General features: G+C 45.0%; 1 long non-coding RNA gene across 1 annotated transcript in view; it reads left to right on the forward strand.

Annotated features, from left to right (window-relative positions):
• LOC135896188 (uncharacterized) overlaps positions 1-17,543 on the forward strand; it is a 57,558-nt gene extending 40,015 nt beyond the window's left edge. The window contains exon 3 of the long non-coding RNA XR_011509676.1: positions 17,284-17,543. This is a non-coding gene — a long non-coding RNA (uncharacterized lncRNA). The remainder of the gene's footprint in view (positions 1-17,283) is intronic.
• Positions 17,544-17,958: the final 415 nt, after the last annotated feature.

The following is a 17,958-nucleotide window of genomic DNA, read 5'->3' on the forward strand; positions in this document are numbered from 1 at the left end:
GCGTTTTTTGGGATGAGTGAAATAACATAAACTTTGTTTTAACAGGGTTTACGTTTAGCAAGTTATTTTTACACCAAGACACAAGATTCGTGACATCGGTGTTTAACTTTCTGAGTAGACTGTTAATGTCTTTATCACTAGTGAATATCGTTGTATCGTCAGCATAGAGGATGCACTCAGAACTGTTAAGCGATGATGGTAAGTCATTAATGTAAATGAGGAATAGCAGAGGACCCAAAATTGATCCTTGTGGAACGCCCTGGTTCGTTGTTATTGGGGTGGATAAAACGCTTCCATATCTAACAACCTGGGTTCTATTAGTAAGGTAGCTTTGCAAAAGAGCTAAAGCAGGTCCACAAATTCCAAATGATTCAAGTTTAGCGTACAAAATGGAGTGGTTAATAGTGTCAAAAGCTTTAGTTAAATCAACAAATACCGCTCCCGCCCATAGCCCATTGTCGATAAACTGCTTTAGGCTGTCAGTTAGTTTTATCAGTGCTAATTCAGTTGATAAGTTAGCACGAAAACCAAACTGCTTAGAAGTCAAAAGGTTAAATTTTGTTAGGTAGTTCGTTAGGCGATTTACAAGGAGCTTCTCAATTACTTTACTAAAAAATGGCAGTATCGTTATAGGGCGATAATTAGAAAAGATATTTCGATCACCTTTTTTAAATACTGGAGTGACTTTTCCTTGTTTGAGACTCGTTGGAAAAACGCCGGTACGAAATGCAGTGTTAATAATATCAGAGAGGACAAAAGATAACTCACGAGCAACAAGTTTGATTTTTGATGGATGAATTGAATCTAGGCCACAGCCTGTTGTCTTGAGCCCTATTATAGTGCGATGAAGTTCATTTGGCGATGTGGGTTTTAAGAAAAAGGAGTGAGGCACGCGGGGCAACTTGGGCAAGTTAGGGACACCGGCTGCAGAGCTCTTGAAAAATGACTCATTAAATGAATTTGCGACATCTATAGGATCAGTTAGAGTGCTGGTGCCGTCAGTAAACCCTGTCACAGGTGTGTCTTGTTGATTAAGATTTAAAAATTCTTTAATTACATTCCAATTCTTTCTCCAGTCATTCCCATTTTCGAGCACTTTATTTTCATAGTAGGTTCTCTTAGCCTGTTTAAGTAAGACGGTGAGAGTTTGTGAATATAATTTGAATCGAGCCTTAAGGGCGAGGTTAAATGGTTGGAGTTTTAATTTTTTGAAGAGGTTATCTTTTTTATTTATAGAGCGCAGTAGTCCTCTAGTGATCCACGGATGCCTGGGGGTAGAATACCAACGTGATATGGAGGATACAGACGTACAAGTATTTATAATATCTGTTAGTTTCTCATTTAAAGTGCTGAATGCTTTGTTAACACAACATTCCTCGGATAATAGGCCCCAGTCAGAGCCGGACACCAAATCCACAAATTTTCCTGAATCAAAAGAACTCTTAATCACCATTTTATTTTTTATGTAGTTTGAGTATTTAATAAGAGAAAAATTGGATAATGGTCTGTCAGATTAAAATGGACCACACCAGCTTTTTGATTAGTCATGATATTACTGAGTACATGGTCAATAAGCGTATTTTGACCGGAAGAAGCACATCGTGTTGGAGAATCTAGCAAAGATTCCAAACCATGTCCAATGAAGCACTTGGTGTACTGGACACAAGAACTATCGTTAATATTTGTAATGTTAATGTTAATGTCGCCGACAATGATTACATTATAATTTTTGGTAATGAACGAGTTTAATAAACTCTCAAGTTCACCACAAAAATCATAGTAAGATGACGATGGGGAACGGTAAATTGAACCAATGATAGTTTTTTTGTTGGTTGGTGGAAAGTGATTGTCAAATTCAAGCCAAACTGATTCGCATTTGGCCATGGAAAATGAGATATCTGCACGCCGTTTATCAGATAATGTGTTGGAAATAAATATTCCCGATCCACCGTGGCGATCAGCCAGACGATGAAAATATTCCGAATGATAGCCCGGTATGGAAAATAAGGTATCGTCAGCTGCAGATAGCCACGTTTCCGATAGACATATGAGCGAAAAGTGGTGATTGGTTAAAGTAAGAAAGTTAACCATATGATCAAAGTTTTTGGGTAAGCTTCGGACGTTAAAATGTATGATAGAAATCTAAGAAGTGGACGAAGAACTAAGCAGTTGCTTCAGCTCATGAACAGTGTGTGACGCCATGGTGATTCCCAGTCATTAAGGCACAGGTATAGTGCTTTTCAGGTAAAAATGGATAGATCATCGACTCCAGAGATGTGGTACACCCTACTGTCTGTAGACTTTCTTGCTTTGATACGGCAGTTGTCGACCCAAAGGAACTGCCAACTGTTATATAATACTAATTGTTTATTTATCTTCTGTATTTTCTAAATGTATCATGTTGAAGCAAAAGTAATGCTTTGGAGACATGTGTTCTGAATAGTTGAATTTTTTGTTGCTGTGTGCTGTGTGTTAAAGATATGTCTGGCAAATATGTATGTGAATGATATGTCATGCTGCCTTGAACTGTTGGGGCGCAGAGGCTCTGTCAGGCATCTTGCCTTTACCTCTGCCCCCTACACGGAGAGAATCCATGAAACAAACAAGAAAGAAAGAAAGAAAGAACGAAAGAAAGAAAGAAAGAAAGAAAGAAAGAAAGAAAGAAAGAAAGAAAGAAAGAAAGAAAGAAAGAAAGAAAGAAAGAAAGAAAGAAAGAAAGAAAGAAAGAAAGAAAGTCGTAAGTGACCACCACTATCTCTGTTGGTTGACCAACATTAAAGATTCATCTGCACGTTTAGCACGCTGGAGCCTACGACTTCAAGAGAGCTACATGACAGTGGTATACAAATCGGGAAGGCAGCACTTAGATTCTGACTGCCTTTCTAGATCGCCGATAGAGACGCCAGGGGAAGATTATGACGAATCCGCAGGCATTTTAGCAGTTGTTGATGCAGCCACCATCTCTCAACAACAGCAAGAGGACCACGAACTTCACTAATGAGTTCGCTTCTCTAATTGATATCTTCGAAAGCCACACGACGAACATGTTACACGCCTGTAGTGTTCTCAAGGTGCCTGTCATTCTTCTGCATACGCAACGGTATTCTTAAGAACCTTTCTTCAACAGGGAAGATACACCTGATAGTCGTCTCTAAAACTCTCCGTAACGACATATTGCAAGCCTGTTGCGCTGAAGCCGCCACAGGCCGCCTAGGCGACACAAGAACATTAGCAAGGATCAAAGAGAAAGAAGTGCGACTGAATATCGTTCGCAGCACAAGTGAGGCACTAGGTTCCAACATGCCTTGAATGCCGGCGACGAAAAGTGCCAGCTGCGAAACCTGCCGGACTATTACATCGCGTTACAGTGCCGAAAACGCCGTTTGCCCAAATTGGGATGGATCTTGTGGGCCCATACCCAATATCTGCTACCAGAAATAAGTGGATCACACTTGCGACAGATTACCTCACGCGATATGAGGAAACCGAGGCACTTCCGAGCAGCACAGCAACCGAGGCCACACAATTATTTATCGAAAATGTCCTCCCTAGGCATGTTGCTCCAGGGGTCATCGTAACCGAAAGGGAAACCGCGTTCATGGCTGAGCTTCTGCGAAGTGTACTGATGCTCAGTGGCACGGCACGGCGCACAGAAGGACGACAGCCTATCACCCGCCAAGCAATGTGCTTACGGAATGCCTCAGCAAGACTCTAGCAGAGATGACAACAAAACTCTCGCCTGTCCGTTTCTCATTCTGTTGTCCGTGTCTTTTGCGCCTAAAACCATTTCTCAAATCCATCTACCACTTAGCCGGACAGCAGACGTAACTAAATTATTTTTTGCACCCAAAACCATTTCTAAAAGCACAGATGCTGTGCATTTATGTCATTGTGGAGCAGAAGAACTAGGACAGAACATTGCCTCATGTAACGTTTTCTTATAACACGGCTCGGTAAGAAACGACAAGAATGACGCCATTGAGTCTCCTCCAAGATTCAGAAGTGGCTACAACGCTGGCTGCTATGCTGCCTCATGAGTCCAGCGATTCCGAAACTCACGCCGCAGATTTTACAGAGCGCGCCGAAGAAGCAATACATCTCGCGCGGGTTCGAATAACTAGCCAACAACCCCGTGATGCCCGACGGTACAATCAACACCATCGGTGCGTCGTCTACCAGCCCGGCCAAGGAGTCTGGATTTGGACTCTAGTATGCTGCCCAGGCCTCTCGAAGAAACTTCTACGCCGATACTTTGGACCGCGCAGGGTTCTATGACGCCTTGGGACGTCAACTACCTAGTCGTTCGCGACAGCCCATCCTGCTCGATCCGCCGGCAGGAACTGCCGGAGTTTGTGCACGTGCTGCGCATGAAATCCTATTTTTATGAATGACATAGACACTTTCTAGTTTTCTAGACACCTGGTGCTAACCGGCGAGCATCGGGACGATGCTACTTCTGAAGGGGGCAAATGCCGCGTCTCTATCAGGGCCCAACCACAGTGACGATAGAGGCGACGACCTCGAGAGTGCGAGCGAGGTGCTAGAGAAGAACAATTTAATTGTCTCCATTAAACACGTCTCTGCGCTCCTGTCTACAGTGAGCCATGATAATATTCATAAGAGGGTCTTCGTTTGCTTGCTCACACCAAGACGAAAGCTTCCTGGTAGAACGCTGAGTGCCCAAACCTGCCGTCCTCAAAGAGTTGACCCTTCGTTGAAGCTGCCACTGTCCTCGCACCTTTCCCGCTATTGCGACGCAAATTTACTTGCTTTTTAGTAAACCATGGGCCCTATAACGTAAAACTATTCCAATATGTTTCTATTCCAATCTCCTGACGTCAAATTTGCGTAACCACCGACGCAAGCACAGGGCGGTCACCCACAGGGTTGTCTGTACAGACCAATCAAACACTCTCCTCGTCCATAGGAGGTCACTTTTGTTTGCTTGAAAAACGAATAACATTGCCTACACTGAGCGGCTTGTCGTATCTAATTGGCTGACAAGAGGCGACGAGAACCCTCAAGTGGAGAGGGGGCGGGGATCTGCGGGGGCAGAGCCAGTACACTGAATATCGATAACCGGATGAAGAGGGTGGTGCCGGCGTCTGCGATTGGTCGGCTTTCCCTTACTTAGCTTGTGCTGGCTGATCGAAAATCGCGGCGGCATGCAACGGAAGCTTAAGAATGACGCTAAAACTGACCCTCAGCAAAGAAGCGTTGGCAGAATGAGGTGGTAACCTTGCCGAAAGCACTCTAATACCCCTGACACACGGGCACTCTAAAGTCCTTTAGGTAAGGGGACATCTACCGGAAAGGCGTTCAAGTGCAGTGACACACGACAAAGGAGTATCTCCTTTACGGCAAAGTTCCTTTTCGGGAAAGGAGATCGCGCAACTACTTTTCGAGCGGAAAAGGAGTTACTCTCGCACACAGCGTGCAGAACTCGTCAATAGAAGGAAACCTGCCACACAACTACGGTGCCCATAGGTATTTTTTTTACCTTGCGAAAATGTTTTAATTGTTAGCGGTAATACAATTTGTCGAATAGTGAATATTTCCTCTAGCTATACCCTCAAACGCTCGCATAACGTTGCTAGTGTCGCCATGTTGAATTCCGGCAGTGCCGTCATCTTTTGCTGCGCGCATGTGGTGTGTTCACGTCGCGAGATGGAGACTGCACAATCAGCGCCCGCAAGAAATACCCAGAAGAAACCACAGGTGTTGGAATAACATATTGAATAAAACGCGTTGCGCCTGCGCGCACAAAAGAAGGGACAACAAAGACGTGAAAAAGGACGACAGAAACGCGGGCACCACCAGAATAAGCAGCACGCACAGCAAAACACCGGCTGCACATAGTTGCTAGACCAAGTTAAATGGCTGCTAACAACGCGAATAAAATATACGACTATAAGTATTATTAGCCATCAACAATGAAAAAATATATATTTTTAGGTTCTACAGTAGCTAAGTGTAATTAGATACGCAGCTTTTTAAAAATATTTTCTCTCTTGTGGCTTTAACAGCCAGCGCTATTTTTCTTGCGGCGTTCATCTGAGGAACTACCTAAAGAAGTTCAGTGCGGTGCCGTGTGTCATCGGCGCAACTCCTTTCTGCGAAGGGTCCTTCAGAGTAGCAAAAGGGGTTTACTGGAAAGGACTTTAGTTTTGCCCGTGTGTCAGGACTATAAAACGTTACACGGCCACGCAACAAACTTTATTATACGCAAATACACCCATGCTCTCCGGCAGGTGCGTGTAGCCAGCGTCTCAGCGATCGGCGGCAGCCATTCTTTATTCCTTTCGGAACGGGGCAGCCTGCGGCTATTCCGAAGAAAATTCACTTTTGTTCGGCATATTATTGCATCTTTATCACGTACACGTCACTTTGACGTGGTGAGTTTGTGCGGTTTTGTGAAGTCGCGTGACAGGCAGGTGAAGTGGGTGCAGCCCGAAATCTTTTTACCAATCGCCGACGGCTAATGGCGAAAAGGGGTCGAATCAGAAATAACTATTTTTCTTTTTTTCAGTCAAATCATGCATAATCAGTGTGTACACATCATATCAGATGGGGAGCTATCGCGGTTTTCGTGACGTCGCGTGAAAGACAGGTGAAGTAAGGGTGGTCGAAAAACGTTTTTGACCAATCGTGGAGGGCTGATAGCAGAATTGGAATAGAAAAGTTTGGAATAGTTTTACGTTATAGCGCCCCATGTGTTCCCATTTTTCTTTACCCAAGTGCAGGATAAGCAACCGGACTCGTCCTTGCTTAAGCTCCCCGTGTTTTCCTATTAGCCCTCATTCTCTCTCCCTCTCTCTATTTTCGTCCCTATGACCCTTCCCCCAGTGCAGGGGGAGCAAACCGAACGTGCGTGTGGTTAACTTCCCTGCCTTTCCTCTCTTCTATTTCTCTCTTGCTCTCCTCCTCTTTCTGCTCTGCCGTATTTAGGTAGAAGTGGCTCTTACGAAAGCGCACTCATTCCTCATTGAAATAACACACTCCAATGTGCGATTCATGCAGCTGTGAAAGAAAAAAAGAACAGTTGTAAGCGTCTTGGAGTTTTGTCCTTGTTACGACGTCGAGCGCCACAGTCCATTTGGGTTGAACAAGCTTGATTCTAGACAATCTTCAGAGACAAAAAGTCAGGAACATGACCGCATTTGTCGCAGGATCATGAAGAAACGTAGGCAATGTTAGAATTTTTGAGGTCGACTTGCCTCGGTGACTGATTGCAGGAGTGATGAGCAGCTCCCCGTGTTGGCAGTGCCTCCCTCTCTCGCTCATACTTTATTTTTCTCCTCTTCACTTTTTTCTCTTGAGTTGGGGAGGAAAGCGGAAGAGCATGTTTTTTTAATGCGATAATATTGTATGCGCCATTACGCGACAATCTGGCGCTGTAGTCGAAGGCGTGACGGAATGATGGTACCAAAAATGGCCTGTGGCAACGAGTTAAACGACACAAAAGATACTCGTACTAACGTCAGATTTCTCAGTAGCGCTCCGGTAAACAAAGTAAGTTAATGCTTTTGAAAAGAGTATAGGGTAAATTTCGATCTGGGAGGGAATCAAACCCGGGCCTCCGGGGTGCGAGAATAGCACACTTCCCCGACGCAACGGCGCCTTTGCGGTACTGGTTGTCTAGACATCTACCTAGCGTGTGCATCTTTGCGCACGTCACGTCGCAACCATCTGGCTGACTAAAACGTGTTTCCTTGTGCGTGCGTCGTTGGGCACGTGACGACACAGCCAATGGGTAGGAGCTCGCGCCAAGTCATAAGTGTATAAAATGAGTGTATAAAATAAATAAAAATCACTGCCCAAGCATTAATTAATTATGGGGTTTTACGTGCCAAAACCACTTTCTGGTTATGAGGCACGCCGTAGTGGAGGACTCCGGAAATTTCGACCACCGGGGGTTCTTTAACGTGCACCTAAATCTAAGTACACGGGTGTTTTCGCCCCCATCGAAATGCGGCCGCCGTGGCCGGGATTCGATCCCGCGACCTCGTGCTCAGCAGCCTAACACCATACCCACTGAGCAACCACGGCGGGTTCCCCAAGCATTCCGTACAGATGGTTAACCAGCGAAGCGGAAACGTGCGGCCCCGGTGTTTATCACTGGGTTAATACTGACTGTTCATTAAACGACGGCTTGCCATGCTGTCGGATCCTCGGTACGCCGTTGCTGCTTGCGCCTGACTGCACGATCCTGTTCTTGCGCCCGGGATGCAGCATCGGCATGGCGTAGACGATCTCGTTCCCGGTTCTACTCGTGGCGTTGCTGATCGAAATCTGCCTGCTCCTCAGGAGTATGTTTGACGTGTGGCCTACCACATTTCGGAGCCGGAGAGAAATTGCTGCGCCCCCGCTCGGCTGCGACGGAGAGCAACGACGTCACTACTGGCACAGCCAATCGCGCGCCTCTCTTTGCTCTTTCTTTTTTTTTCGCACATGTGAATGGGGTTGCACCGTAGGAGATTTCAGCGTACAGGCGATAGACAGACGGACGGACTAGCCATATACAGCTTCGCTGTAAAAACATTAATGCGCAATTGAATACCGCTGAGTGGTCCTTCGAGTTATGAAGTCCTCGCGGGCAAGCAAGCACGTTAAGACGCTTTGCGCGCGTTTTCATTTGGCCTCACCGTGGTGCAGTCAAACCGCAGGAGAAAGTTTGCATGGACCAGGAACGCGCAGAAAAAAAAATTCATCAAAGCGACTATAATGTAAGCAGTAATGAGCGTGGCTGCCGATTATTATTATTGTTTTTTTGTTCCTGTCGTTCACCTCACTACCTTTCATTTCTGTCTGCTCTTCTCCATGTCTGTGTCAAAATCCCCGCTGTTAGACAATGTTATTTCAAGAATACTTGGTGGCCCCAGTAATCGCTTCTTCTAGCAAAGGATCATTATTGACAGCTGGAGCAAAGTGACGGCACAAAGGCATGCAGTAGTATAGAACGGAACTTGTCGGGTAACCAGCCTTCGGTGGCACTTTCTGTGGTGGCTGCAACTAAGATATCTTGTATTTCAAATGACTAGGTGAGTTGACGATGACTGGTGGTAGGTTTTCTTCACATACCATAGTTATTGCAGTCACTATCACTATTCCATGCTTCTAATTATCGCAGTCCTACAAATTGTGGAGGTGGCTAACACGTGCTTTTAAAAGCTGCGCACTCAAAGGAAATAACCAAGAGCGACGCATACGTTAATGTATGGGAACAAATATTGATAAGATTTTATTTCTACTAATCTTCATTTTCATTTCAAGGTATGAAAATTTCGTCAATGCTGTAAGGCGGGCTAGTTAATTGCTGGAACTCACATAAAATACCAAAATTTTGCATAAATATGAAAAATTACTCCCCATATAACTTATTCTGGGCGAGTATTCTTTAAATATTCGAATCCGGTTCAAAACTTCGCTATTTGAACTGCCGCAGTGATATTATGACGAGCGGGAAAAAAAACCATAGCTCTGTGAACAGGAGCACGCTACTGTAATGTTCTCTGTACATCATCAAGAACAGGAAGCACAATGTTCATACATACACAGCAAGCACAATGTTCAACACATACCCCTCACTGAACTTTAACAGCGTAGCCATACTGACAAGGATCGTTCGGCGTGAAAACGTGCATGTGATGAAAAGAACCTAACGTGAAAGAGACACTACTGCTATTAGCGAGTTGCTTTCTCTGCAGCGCATGTCCGCTACCACGAAGACCGTCATGCTTGCAAGCAGACATCGATATTAACACGTTCATCGTGAGAAAAAAGGAAGAAAGCGAGCGACGTAGGAGGAAACATTACGCCGCACCCTTCAGCTGCACGTGGAGTGTGCCAATACACTTTCGAATCAGCGTCCAAGAAGCGTGAAGAAATGGTGAATTAACTACAATAATAAAATAAAAAATGTAATCAGTAACATCGCCGTACACAGACTAAGCTCCAATGGCTACAACGCAGCTCTCAGCCTACGCACACAGTTCCCCACGCAGCCAGCGGCGCCGAGAGAAGTAAATATATACGCGATGTTTATTTACCGACGTCACGCAACCAACAATGCTGAAGGTGGGAAACAGCACGCATCTTCGGTGGCGAGCGATTCATGTCCTTTGTTATCTCACATGCTGCGGCGGCAGTTTTTAGATGCAGTGTGGGGCACGTCAGTACACGTAATGATGCAACTATACAGGACGCTCTTTCTTGGGTATTTGCGATACAGCTTGGCTGTGCTGACCAACACCTGTAGAAGTAATATCCGTACACTCCAAACCGTCCAGGCCCAGGCACTTAGAGTGTGTCTTGGATTGCCGCGGTGCTCGTCAACGGCTGAAACAATTGCCATTGCACACGATTTCCCGGCCAAGACCCATATAGTCATGGAAGCGCTCAGAGTACACGTAAGACACGTTGCTCGAGCCCCTGCCCATCATTTAGCCTCACTTCCAGGGAATCGACCATGTACCTTTTTTTTGTGAAACAGTCCTGCCTTATCGTGCATACCTTCCATCAGGTTATACAGCTCCAGCAAAAGTTCTGTTTCCGCCATGGTGCTTGGCTCACGCAAAGGTTCGACTAATGGTACCAGCAATACGAACAAAAGCCCAACTCTCGTCTGCAGCACTCAAGCAGCTTTCACTGTTCTTGCTGTACGAGACATACAACGAGCATCATCATCTATATACTGACACTTCAACCACGGTGAATGGGTCTGCAGGATCGGTGATCTTTCCTGCTAAACCCTCGACCATAAAGATTCGACTATTTCACCAGACTACATTGACTGCCGCGGAGCTTGCTGCTATTTGCTGTGCACTTCGTGTAATTTCTGATGAACTACCCAAGAAATGGAGCGTGTTCAGTGACTGCAAGGCTGCTCTTGATTGTTTGGTTTCTGCGTTACGCCGACGACCGCACGAACAACTAGTTCTAGAAATCAGACTGCTGCTTCACCACCTCGTCGAGCAAGGACATGACATCACGTTACTGTGGATTCCAAGCCACTGTGGCATAATGGCCAATGAACATGCCGTGTAGCAGCATGATCTGCACACGAGGAGGGCTTGCAAGACTCCATTCCATTCTCAAGAACAAACGCTGCAGTGAAGATCCGTGTGCTTGCTAATGAAACCACCAAAACTTTACGGAACACACCAAGCTTGAAGCAGACACGTCTACACCGGCTGGACCCATCCCTTCGATTTCGACCCCCATCTGGACACTCTCGACTCGAGACAGCAGTACTTTGCCGACTGTGGCTTGGTGTCGCCTATACAAGATCTTTCGCCTTCCGCGTCGGTATAGATGACAGCGCGGCTTGCAGTCACTGCGGCGGGGAGGAGACTATCGAACACGTACTTTGCCACTGTCCTCGATACAGCGCGCACCGGCTGTCACTAGCGGCCGCGTTGGCACGTCTTGACGACAGGCCACTTTCAGAACAGTCAGTTTTGGAATGCCGACATGAACTATCGTTGCAGCGAAAGTCAGTGAAGGCTTTGTTGACCTTTTTACGTGACAGTGGCCCATTAGAAAGACTATAATGATCCCATTCCGTCCCTCTTCATATTTTTTTCACGCTTTTATTTTTGTCACTCTCTTCTTTCCGTATTTATTTCCCATTTCCCTTACCCTATTGCAGGGTAGCAAACCGGAGGTTTTATCTCTGGTTAACCTCCCTGCTTTTCTCTCATTTGCATATCTCTCTCTCTTAAGATGCAGTGCGTGCCGGTTCCTAAGAACGATGCGTCAATGAGAGCGGGAGGATGCAGTTGGCACCGTCAGGAATCACAGGTATAACTTGTTCCTGACGCCATGTCTGACCAATGGAGCCGAAGGTGCCTTATTATTTCTCGCGTGTGCGACATCTGTCTGTACCCTGTGACAGTGGCAACTTGCCTGGGTTGCCGCAGCTCGAACGCAACGTTATTAGCGGTATAAAAAGGGGCGCGTATCGCCCCTACACACTATTAGCTTCATTTGAGCTTTCTGATTCCGCAGTGCTCGTATCGTGAAGAGCCAGAGGGTTACCGTGAAGGCGTTTCTTGTCTGTGTCCTGCTCGCCACGATCGCCGCTGTGAGCGTTGCTCACCACCTCGAGCTCTGTGGTGAGGAGGAGGAAAGAGAAAAGAAGGAGGCAGGGAGGTTAACCAGAATAACGTCCGGTTGGCTACGCTACACCGAGGGAATGGGAAAGGGGAAAGCAAAGATCACAGGGAGAGAGAGGAGGGAAGGAAAGAAGGAAATTGCGGTAAGTTCGCTGACGCGTGTGGTTTTACAGAAATTGCCTTAATAGTCACAGGTGGTCGCACAAACCCGTCGTCCTTAAGAAACACAAAAGTGCCTTCATAGCTTCATGGGCCGACGGGCAATGGGGGCGGTGTTCCAGCAGCACCTGCACAGAAAGCGGCCGATTGTCCAGTTTTTGGAAAGCTTTGGCAAGTGTACTGGGTATGGTTTATAGTGTATGAACCGAAGTGCCGACAGATACTATAGGAATTCGTGTGCGTAGCTTTTCCTTTCTACCTTTATGGTTGTTTAATTTCAAGACTAAGGAATATGTAATGGCCCTTTTGAAATGAAGTTCAATTTGGTAATCCTTCAGAAGTGAGAGTATATGCACATGCATGCCATTGAAAGGTAAATGGTGATTCCTATTGTAGTGCTGACGAAGAATCGTGTTTGTGGGAAATACTGGGGCCCATGTTGTATTAATGTAGCGATGTGTTCCAATCACTCGCAGCTCTGTTTGTCATATTTCCGTGGTGCACATAGACACCTATGGCCGTAATATATAGAATGAGATTTGTAAAATCCGCGCGTGTTATGTGCCGCTCAAGCATATGTGCAACAAGCGCGTCCTGCTAAGTTTCTGTTGTCTGTCTCCACAACCACAGTGCTCGGTTTTCTTCTGCGCAGATAATGAAGACGGACAGCTGAAAAATGAACTCCAATGCATTGGGCTCCACATCTCACGAGGGGCAAGAACAACAGCTATATATGTATTGGAGCTCGGGATTCGAGAGTGCGATGGCGTGTTACTTAGACTTCTTTCAGTTTCGTAAACGTTAATTCAGGCTCCTGAGCATCTGACGAGAGAGTTTATGGGATGGAAGAGGCCCAGATGGAGCTCCGGGGAGCGCATGGCAGAATGATGGTTCACTGCAGGTGCTACAAATTATTAGCCTACTTGTGCCCACAGTAGACTGCAAATATATGATGATGTAAATAAGTGCCACAGTATTTTAATGGACGCGGGTCTCCCGTAACATTATCTTACCGGCGATATTGCAGCTGGTGAAAAATTATGCTAGAGAAAATTAAGATAAGCGTGGAAACACGAACACATGAAGAAATTAAAAGGAACCCAAGATTAAATGCCACAAAACACAACAAAACACTTTGCTTCATGTGTACATGTTTGCACACCTACACCTTTCAGTAACAGGAATCCCTATACCAATTTCTTTTCTCTTCGACACCTTATTCTCAATTCCAGATAATGAAGTTACGTCTTTAGATAATACAAACTTGAGAATTAGGAAAGCTTAAAACAAAAAGAAACTCAACATCATGTAATGGTGCTGCGTAACCACAGCTGTGGCTCACCATAAGAAAAACTTAACGAATGTGGAGGCAAGGCATTTGCGTTTTATTTCTGGAACACTGCTGTAAAAGAATCCAGTAGGAATCCTGACCTTGCGCGGAACAAATAACTTAAATCAATGCTACTATTAGCTGCTTTATTGTTTCGTATGAATGACAATAAAATTAGGTCGTTCTTTAATGACTTCGACTTCATTAATATTTTGGTAACAGCAGAAGAAAGGTCAGTAAATTGTTGCTCTACATTTCATGCTCTACCTAATGCCACCGAATTTTGTAATAAATAAAGGGGTGTAATCATAGCAAAGAATAGTGCGTAATACCTTCAAAGACTCATAGAGATTTCGTATACTTTACTTGAAGATGAAGCTGTCTTGGCCAACCACTTCACAGTGAGTCAATGTACCACAACGTGGACGTCATAGTTTATGGAACCCCTTGCTCCAAATCTTCTAAGGGTTGAGAGCAACTGACAAATGAATCCATTTTTTTTTTACTACTGCTTGTTTCGTTTGCCAGAAGTGGTCGCTAATAAAAACGGAAAATGAACTAAAATCTATTTCGTGAGGAAAAACAATCATACCCTAGCGTCATTGCGTTGAAAACACTGAAATTTGAAATGACAGTTATTTACTTTCGGAAAGTTCATTAGTAAATTAATTTACTGCATCTGACGGCATATAATTATATAGTATATATAATATATATAATCATATAATAAATAATTGGTTGTGTGCGTGCTCGTATATTTATTTAGGGCGGATAGTGCGGGAATACCATGTTGGCGGTTTGTTCTTTAATTCACATAGTGCTAGCGGCTACTGACTAGCGGTGCAAACTGTTGATCTCTTTTGAGAGCGCAACCGCAAGAGCAAAAAAAAAAAGAAAAAAGAAAGCGTTCTCAAAAAGTGTTCTCCGCAAGCGTCACTTTTCACTGCAAGAGAACTAAGTGCCGGGTCTCGACGAAACATTACAGGAATTCGACGGGTATATAAACAAGGAAAGTAAAAAAAAATGTATAAAGGTAGCACAACGTGAACCTCACCAAACAGATCAATCAGGGACTGCAATGGTAGTTGCAGAAAAATAAACGTTTGAAAATCTGATCGGAAGAAGATTTCGCAGCAAAAGACCCACCTAAAATTGCATCTAAGGGATTAACTTCAAGTTGATGGTCAATTTTGGGAAAGCTCAAGAATATGTACAGTGCGGCCTGCTGGAAAAACTTAAAAATGAGTTGCTTTAAACAAGTAAGTAAAGATATGTAACGAACATTTTGCAAAGGTTAGCTTCAATCTCTTCGCGAGGCGATATTGCAATTCGAAATGGTACTGAAAAGTGGGAAATCTGAGGGGTTCGCACTAAGATAGGCTGGCAGCGCCGGCAGAGGAGAGATCACGTCAGCAGCGTGTGTAACAAGTACTGAATCGTCGGGAGCGTTGCGTCGTGTAGGGATGAGTCTCGTTTGTGGGAAAATCTGACAGTTTCGATGACCTTTGTGTTGATCGATCCTGCAGTGCCACGTAGCCGTCCAAAAGTTTGTCAATAAAGTTATTTTTATGGAAAGCTAGCGGAAGCTGGTTCCTTTCCATTTATTAGTTATTTATTATATGTGTAAGAAGATATGTGGGCCTTTTCGCTCGAGGCGCCGGCTACTGCACTGCTTCGAAGAAAAGAAAAGATAAAAAAACTCAGTGTTGAGTAAACTCATAGCTAGCGCCGTACTTAGGTACACGCATCGCCTTGCCGCAGATATGGCACAACGATAGACGGGCCAGTATAGGCAGACTTTCATCATATCTACTTTCTAGCGCAAGGAAAAAAGCGATATACGCTGGAAGTGCTTCTCGCCGCGCCTTTCCCGCCGTTGTGCGAATGCGTCTACATGGAGCAGGGCATATCCGCTCTGTGCTCACAGCAATCGGCGCCGGCGGTTCCGCTGAATTGCGGCTTCAGGGCCGTCTCGCAGGTGCTCGGAAACATTGCGCGCGATCGTTCCTTTCTTTTGCATTTCGACATCCATGAAAACGGAATGGAACCCTGGACCTCTTGCTCAGCACCACAACACCTTAGCCAGATAGGCACCACACTGGGTGCGCGGAATGAAAGCAGCGAAGTCACGTCCACCTTATCAGGGAATCACCGCAAAGAATACTTTGATATAGATTCCCTGCGTGTGGGACAGCGGCAACGCACTCGTAAAAGGTGGATGTGTGTTGTCCAAGGCATGTGCACGCTGCCATTTTACGAATCCGACAGGGTAGGCGCAAACGGATCTTCAAGTTGACGTTATACCCATGGAATCTACGATTATCGGCATCTTCCTTAATATAAATTATTGTACTCAGTGTAACTTGCCTTTCTGCAAACTTATGTGCATGGGAGCTAAAACTGCTGTTTATAGGGAACGAACCCTCACGTGCGCTGCATCTGGGCTGGTACGCACGAATAAGTTCTCATGACAGATTAGGTCGTAAGAGGCGCCAGCCAAAGGTGTCAGGGAACACGTTGCTAGCGAACGTGACCGACCCATGAGAGAAGGCGCCTTCGAACGAGTCACTTTATGTTTTCGATTCTCTGCAGCCACATCATAGTTGCCAGTGTGTTGTAACGATTTTCAAGTAAAGTAGTGATTGCAAAGGCAGTCGTTATTTGACATTCTGAGCATAGAACGTATTATTTCTACGGTAATATAACTTTTATATATATTTAGGGCTAGGTGTCTCTTACGACCTAATCTGTCATAACTGATTCGTGTGGACCTACCCAGATATATATATATGTGTGTGTGTGTGTGTTCGTGTGTGTGTGTGTGTGTGTGTATCAACGAGAACAAAGGTAACCGAGGGTACCGGGTTTTATTACTCATATCATCAGAAGTCAACAACCAAAGGCGCCAAGGATAGAATAGAGGAAATTACTTGTAGTTATCAAGTGAATGAAAAAAATATCAAAAAATGCAAACGAAAGTGGGTGAAAAAACAACCGGCCGCATGTGGGGCACGAACCCACATCTTAGCAACACGTGCGCAATGCTCTAACCAAGTGAGCTACCGCGGCGCCGTTTTCCTAATGGCTTTCTGGCGTATTTATGTTTTACTTCTAGAAATAACCCTGGGAGTTTTAGGCGGCGCCACCACTCACAAGCCTTGGCGGCGGCTGTGGCAAATCCTTTGTGCGGCAGGTGCTACGTGTGCGTTAACTTTGTGGGTGAAGGCAACTGGTCAATAAACCCACACATGCTAACTGAAGCCATCAATGCTGCCGGGTTCGAGGTCCTCGCTACTTAATGAACGAGAAGAAAGGAAACCGAAGGGCCCCATTTTTATCAGTTATAAAAAGCCAGCAAGCAAAAGACACCAAGGATACCGTGTAGGGGAAATTACTTGTACTTAATATTTGAATTAAAGAAATGACAAATTAAGCGACACACACACACACACACACACACACACACACACACACAAACACACACACATGCACGCACACACAGTCTGACGAAGGGTGGTCCTCGGGCCGAAATGTCAGCAAAACATATGCCATAACGTTCGTCTGCTTTTGTTTTTTGAATGTTATACATTCGGGTCTGGCGCGAAACCCTTCATCTTGAATGCATATATATGTATACACATTGCATACGAATCCCTCCTTTATTTTTTATATTTACAGAAGCCTCAAATCACGGAGATTCACAGTGCTACCACCACCTGCGGTCCCGAAGCCGGGCACCACCACCACCACCACCGCTGAGTGTTTTCCACTTTTCAATATATTCAAGAAATTAGCCTTCCATGTGCTGAACGTTCCTACTTTGTGCAGAGGTGTGCTGTCGAGGGACTCCGGGCAGCTTTTACCTTCGCTGCAATGAAAGGTTCAAACTTTTTGGCTTTGTTGTATTGAGGGAAAATAAAAATACCTTTGCTTGAAAATTTGTCGACTCTTTATGATCATTTGCTAACCCGTCGAAATGCGCACTTTCAATTTGGTGCTACATTTAAATGTAAAGTATTCCTTGCCTATCTTGCGTAGATCCGTCAGTGACCCAAGTCGCCTACTAGCTCTAACCACTAGGTATGTCAAACGGCATATACAGGCTCAGAGTATTTCAATATTGTGCAATTTTTATAAAATATACTGTTGCCGATAACATAATTCTAGAGCCCTATGATGTAAAATTATTCCAACGTGTTTTTATTACAATCTCCTGGCGTCAAATTTGCGCTACCGACGAAGCAAGCGTCGGGCGGTTACCCGCAGCGTTTTCTAAACAGCCCGATGAAACGCTCTCCTCGTTTAAAGGAGGTCACTTTTGTGTGCTTTAAAAACGAATAACATTGCCTACAC

The sequence above is a fragment of the Dermacentor albipictus genome, unplaced genomic scaffold, assembly GCF_038994185.2.
Source record: "Dermacentor albipictus isolate Rhodes 1998 colony unplaced genomic scaffold, USDA_Dalb.pri_finalv2 scaffold_17, whole genome shotgun sequence".
Taxonomy (NCBI): Eukaryota; Metazoa; Arthropoda; class Arachnida; order Ixodida; family Ixodidae; genus Dermacentor; species Dermacentor albipictus.